This window comes from Bison bison, unplaced genomic scaffold (genome assembly GCF_000754665.1).
Source record: "Bison bison bison isolate TAMUID 2011002044 unplaced genomic scaffold, Bison_UMD1.0 scf7180017863957, whole genome shotgun sequence".
Lineage (NCBI taxonomy): Eukaryota > Metazoa > Chordata > Mammalia > Artiodactyla > Bovidae > Bison > Bison bison.
Window position 1 is genome coordinate 2,731,378 of NW_011494529.1, and position 5,548 is coordinate 2,736,925.

At 43.7% G+C, this 5,548-nt stretch overlaps 1 protein-coding gene across 5 annotated transcripts in view; it reads right to left on the minus strand.

Moving 5' to 3' along the window:
• Window positions 1-4,747, minus strand: part of NFIA (nuclear factor I/A) — a 406,342-nt gene extending 401,595 nt beyond the window's left edge. Inside the window, exon 1 of one of the 5 annotated variants that reach the window (XM_010833919.1) lies at window positions 4,637-4,747. The gene's annotated coding sequence lies outside the window, so the exon portion shown is untranslated. Of the gene's footprint in view, window positions 1-13; window positions 44-136; window positions 228-4,636 lie in introns of those variants that run through there. The other 4 variants (XM_010833915.1, XM_010833920.1, XM_010833917.1 and 1 more) reach the window with 4 other exon arrangements.
• Window positions 4,748-5,548: the final 801 nt, after the last annotated feature.

Below are 5,548 nucleotides of genomic sequence, written 5' to 3' on the forward strand. Positions count from 1 at the left end.
CTCAGCGCATTACTGGGTAACGCAGTGAGGAGCAGTTACAGTCTGTACTCCCGGGCAGCTATAGGCTGCCACAGGATGTGCTTAAGCAAACAAAACTACTTTTCCTCGTCCCCATCCCCCAACCCCCGCCGCAGACCTTCGCGGACCTCGGTGGAGGACTTGGGCAACTTTGCCAGGTTGCCCTGCACCCCTCGATTCACTGCGTGGGCACGGAGAGAACCGCGGAGAAAGCCGAGCGGGGTAGGGGGGGGGCGGGCTTGCAGATTTGCATGTATGCAAATTTAAAAGAATCAGACCTCCTAGGTAACTTTTTTTCCCTTCTGAAATGCGGTACGGCTCAAAGCATTGTAATCTCTCCAACGAAGCTTTTTGTGGGAATAGATCGTCGGCAGAGGTAATTATGCACAAAATCCTGCAAACTTTGTGCAGCTTCAGTCCTATGGCCTCCAGAAGCGGGGGTGGTGGGGGAAATTTTCACAAGGAAGATTCACCGGATTTGGGGGCTGGGGTAGGGGGGTTGTCTGGAGAAAGGGAGGCGGAGATTAACGAGCATTCTCCCTCCCAGGACTGTGAAACTAGTGGGTTTGAGCACAGACGCCATAGAAAAAGTTCTGTCACGTTCAGAAACAACAGTGGTTTAGCTGTGACATCTTTTTCTTTTTAGGAGGGAAAAAAAAACGTGAAAGGGATGTCCCCTTAGGGAAGGGAGATATTCTCGTCCACAAACGCGTGCCCAGAACTGGACACAGGCCTGTCATTACCGCCCCTGTTCCCGGGACACCTCTGGAAGGGTGCCTTTTAAGAATCCCCTCTTTTTCCCTCCCCCAGGTAATAGTTCTTAAAATGGAAAAGAGCTTCCTGCAATTATTTTAGGTTTGCTAAAGTATTGTTTTGGCAGAAAAGGGGGGTGGTTTTTAGGGTTTGGCAAGATGCCAATAAGCCTGCTTTTCCAGTTTTTTGTTTTTTTTTTTAACCTCATATTTTCTCTCTAGGTTCTCCTCACTGCTGGGAAAGGGAAAGAAAAAAAAAAGTATACCTTCTTCCTCCAAACCCCCATTCCATCTCTTCTCATCTCCCTCACTCTAGTTTGCAGCCTTCTGCATTTTCTTATCCTCAAAATTCCAAAAGGGAAGACGACTATATGGCGATGAAAGGCTCTCTCTAGCACACAGACAGGGGAATGTGCACCTTGGTGGAGGTTACCCATCTAGAGAGCCTCTGAAAAGAGGAAATTCCTGTAGGAATGCCCACTCTGCGTGTGTGGATGAGATGACGTGTTAAGGCCACTCTCATTCAGACTCTTCCCCCACCCCACTCTCTTTTTTTAAAAAGTAAGGGGCAAGAAATATGCTCCTAGAGAAAAGAAAATGAAGTCCTCAAATATTCTGCATCTTTCTAATGTGATTTTATGCTTGTTCTCCAGTTACTTAATAGCCAAAATAATTCCTGGCTTCTCAGGAGACCATTTTCACACTCCCCCGCTTCTAAATATCCTTGGAAATCTCTCAGGTTATTTATTAAGGGGTGAGGGGAAATAATGACTTAAAACTTTAATAAAAGAGCCCCGTTTCCCAAACGACACAACTGCTTTTTTTCCTTGCTTCCTCTTAGATTTCAGTAGGAGAAAAACGTCCTAAAAGGATAGCCGAGTTACAGAGACAACATTCCTGGCCACGAGAACCCTTGCTGGGATCTATAACTTCAACGCGCTCCAAGTTTCCTCGATAGAAGTTTCTGGCTGACAGTTCCAACATGTAACTGAGGCACAGTGAGAAGTTATTGTTCAGAGTGTGTACTCTTGGGAAGCTCTCTTCCAGAGAAGATTAAAATCTTTCTTTTGGTGTATTAAAAGATAGACTTCACATCTGCCACTTTCCAAAACAGTAAAGATTCTGAGTTTTAATTGAATCTCAAGAAAAAGGAAAAGGATTTAAAAAAAAAAAAAAAAGCACTGGCACGTCGCCCTGGTGTTTTTTTTTTTAATGGGGAAAAGTAATTTAATGCTGATATTTCTACTTTAAAAACTTCTTTTGTTGCAGCAGTGGATGTGCCCGCGATTTCCAGCTTTCTGCGGTTAGCAATATTATCTTAAGTAACTTTTGGCGCCCTTCGTAAGACTTTTGGATATGGGACGATTGTTTGCGCCCTCTAGGCAAGGGCTGGATCCAAGTTCAGCACCAAAGCCCTTCACATCCGCTCCTGCTTTCTCTGCTATCTCCGCCAGCTCCCGCTCCCTCCCCCGCGGGAGGGGGGTGGGGTGGAGAGGCGGGGGAAACACTACAAAGCCCAGCTCCAACTACAGCCTTTGGAAATCGGACTGAGAAAAATACAGTAGAAGAGTTACAGTTACAGAGAGGCTTCTGGTAACTTTCTCTCCAACAGGCATAAATTTAAACACACACACAAAGAAACAGATGTTCCTCAAAGGGCAGTCTGGGGGTAAAAAACATTTCCAACTCTCTCCCCTGGTCCCAAGTTACAAAAGTAAATCCTTGTCCAGAGTTCACAAAGATACTGAGACCCTTGAAAGAGCACAGGGATGAAGGGTGAAGAGAAGAAAAAAAGGATAGTGGAGAGAACAATATAGGAAACACAGGTGAAGCACAAAAACTAGTTTACTGCAATCATATAAATGACCCATTGTTAGGAAGGATAAACCCCTTATTGGAAATAACCACTCCAATCATTTATTTTGTAAGTGCTAGGAGACTGCCTTGAAATGGGATTGTCTCTGTGCAAAGGAGGCTCCTGTCATGCTCTCTGCTATCCATATTCTTCCTGGCACAGAGCCCAGCCTTGCATTTGCTGTGTTTTATTTGCAGAAATGTTACCTTGCCAGTTTTAGTGAAATCCTCTTAGATATATAAATTACGTCAATAAGGATTCACTCATATGTGCATCTCGGATACCTCTCATTTCAGAGGTTACTTAATAGGAAGATCTTGTTAATATGATTTAGATTTTAATGTACAAAGCAGTGAAGATAAAAGTGGGGTTCAGAAGTGACAATGCCATTTACTATAGTTCTTACCAAGACTAACTTTATTACTCACATTTCCCAAGGTTTTCCTTCTCTAGTTTTTTGACCTGCAGTCACTTGTGTGCAGATTTTTCTTATATGCATATATTCCTAAATTGAATCATGTTGCTTAACTGAGCATCTAAGCAGATTCTTACATCAGATTTCCAGGCCAGATTTGATTAGAAGGCCTAAAGCCTTGGGAAATAGCTGGATGGGAATTTAAGCCAAAGATGGGAAAGAGCCTCTATTATTTTCCAACAGAAGTAGGTGTCTACACTGCTCATAGGGAAGGAAAAGATGGATATATTTTAGTCAGAGGCTGCCAGTTACTGTCTCCAAGACAAGCTGCTGCTGTTGGTTTCCACAGGATTGGTGTCAAAGACTTGTTCAAGAGGCCAGACTCCAGTGGAGAGTTAGCAAGTCAGCAATCTTCCACACACACCCTCCACAGGGGTTAATGTGGTAACAAGAAGAAATGTGCAGTTGGCCAGTCTCAATATCCTATTCGCTACTGACCATATATTAAACAGAATTCAAGAAAAGTCAAGAAAAACACTCTCCCCTTCTTCCTTTCAAATGTATAAAACAGCTGTCAGTCCACCTGTGAAACAGTCTCTCCTTTAAAACTGTTGTTTAGAGTTCCAGAAGAGAGGCTTGCCTATTCCTTCAAAGTACCTGAGAAGCCAAAGCTTCTAAGATAAACAGAGAAAGACGTTTTGCACTGCTAAGCATGCAATACATTACTTTCCAAAGCTCACTACAATCCCATAGTTTATCAGCCACACATTTTTAAAAGTTGAACAACCATCTTCCACAACCGTTAACAACTTCCCTGAATTTACAAATAATCATTCATGCAAAGTTAAACATTTCTCTAACAGAATTTTTTTAACTTTTTCTAAAAGGCAAGGAAGGCTTACATTCATGCAAAACAAAACAACCCCACGTTAATTAAGTTCTTTTTTTCTTCTAAAATTCAAAAACTCTTTCCTATTGTGCTTGCTAAATCCGGAAGAGCTTGTAGCTTTGACAGCTTGAACCACACCATCCCCTTCAGAGCCGCAGAGAACTTCAGATCTTCTCTGTCCCGCCCCCTCTGGCTACTGAGAACCATTGTACACCCAAGCTTGGATATGATTGGGTAAAGCTTTTGTCAATCTCCCCTATGGTCCCATTGATTAGAGGATCGAATCGTCAATTATTCTCCCGGTCCAGACATTTCTTTTCGGGTTAGGTTGACTGCTGAGGCCAGACGTCTTTTTACAGAACAGAGCACGTACAGGATTTTTCCCCCCCTTTCTGGAACCGAGCAAGCGCTAGGAGGAAAAAAAAAAATCTGTCAAGCTCAGCAATTTTTTCAAATCTCGGGGAGAAAAAAAAAGGAAACCCGGTCCTTGATGTACATAACAAGAAAAGAAAAGCCATCCACAAAGCTACATCTTTAAAACAAAACCATCACAATAGACATTTACCCAGCAATCACTCCAATGCATATGCAAGCTAGAGAAATTTTAAAGTCTTAGCCATTAAACAAAATCATTCTACCATTATTGTTGTTTATAAAACGCGTACCGTATAAACGCAAAATAGAAAGTTTAAAGCTGAACCACGTACCACTGCAATGTAAAAAGAGTACGTGAGAAACTGAGAAACTTTAGAATGTTCAGACGAATTGCTTCATTAGTTGTCCCCCTTTTTTTGCATTAAAAAAGACATCTAAATAAACTTGGAACCGTTGAAAACCCGGAAGAGATTTTTTTTAAGCTGTTGGCCAATTGCAGGCTTCTCGGAGACTTTTTTTTTTTTTTTAACTCCAAATCAGGAGGCTTTTGCAATTGCAATACGCGCTCTCTGCCTCTCTCACTGTCTCTCTCTCCTCTTTTGAAAGCGATCCAACCCCGGCTGGCTGGTTCTCAGATTCTCTCTGGTTTTGCCTTGTGTGCTTTGGATTGTACGAGACTTTGCAGAAGTTGCAATCGATTCGCAGTCTCTCTCTCCTCTCCCTACCCCCTTGTTTATTTCCGCAATCGCTGCAATTTGCATAGTAACCACGCACGAGGCGGTGGGGGCCGGGAGGGGGCAGGGAAAAGGCCTTGCCCCCTTCTCCCCTCCTCCTGTCTCTCTCCCCGCCAGTCTCCTCCTCCCCCACGGCTTGTGGCCAATAGGAGCCCCGGCATTCAGCGCAAGCTCCGGTCGGGACACCGTTCGGAAGAAAGCCCCTGTGTTACTAGGCCCGGCTCTCTGGATGGTGTTTTTGGCGCAGTAGGAGTTCCCCCGCTTGAGGACCTCGCAGCCGGGACTAGGGAGATGTGACGATATAGTACCTTTGCCTGCGGTTGTGCGGGTTTCGCACGTTTTAATCAAGTCTGCACACCTGCTTTCTCGGTTTCTTTTTCTGTAGTCTCTCGTGAGTTATTAGGCTAGTTCAGGATGGTTAGTGAGAGATTTAACCTTTATTTGCACTGGTGTAGACCAAGAGCTAAAGATCCTCTTTGGTTCATTAAATCAAGAGAGTGCAAAATGTCA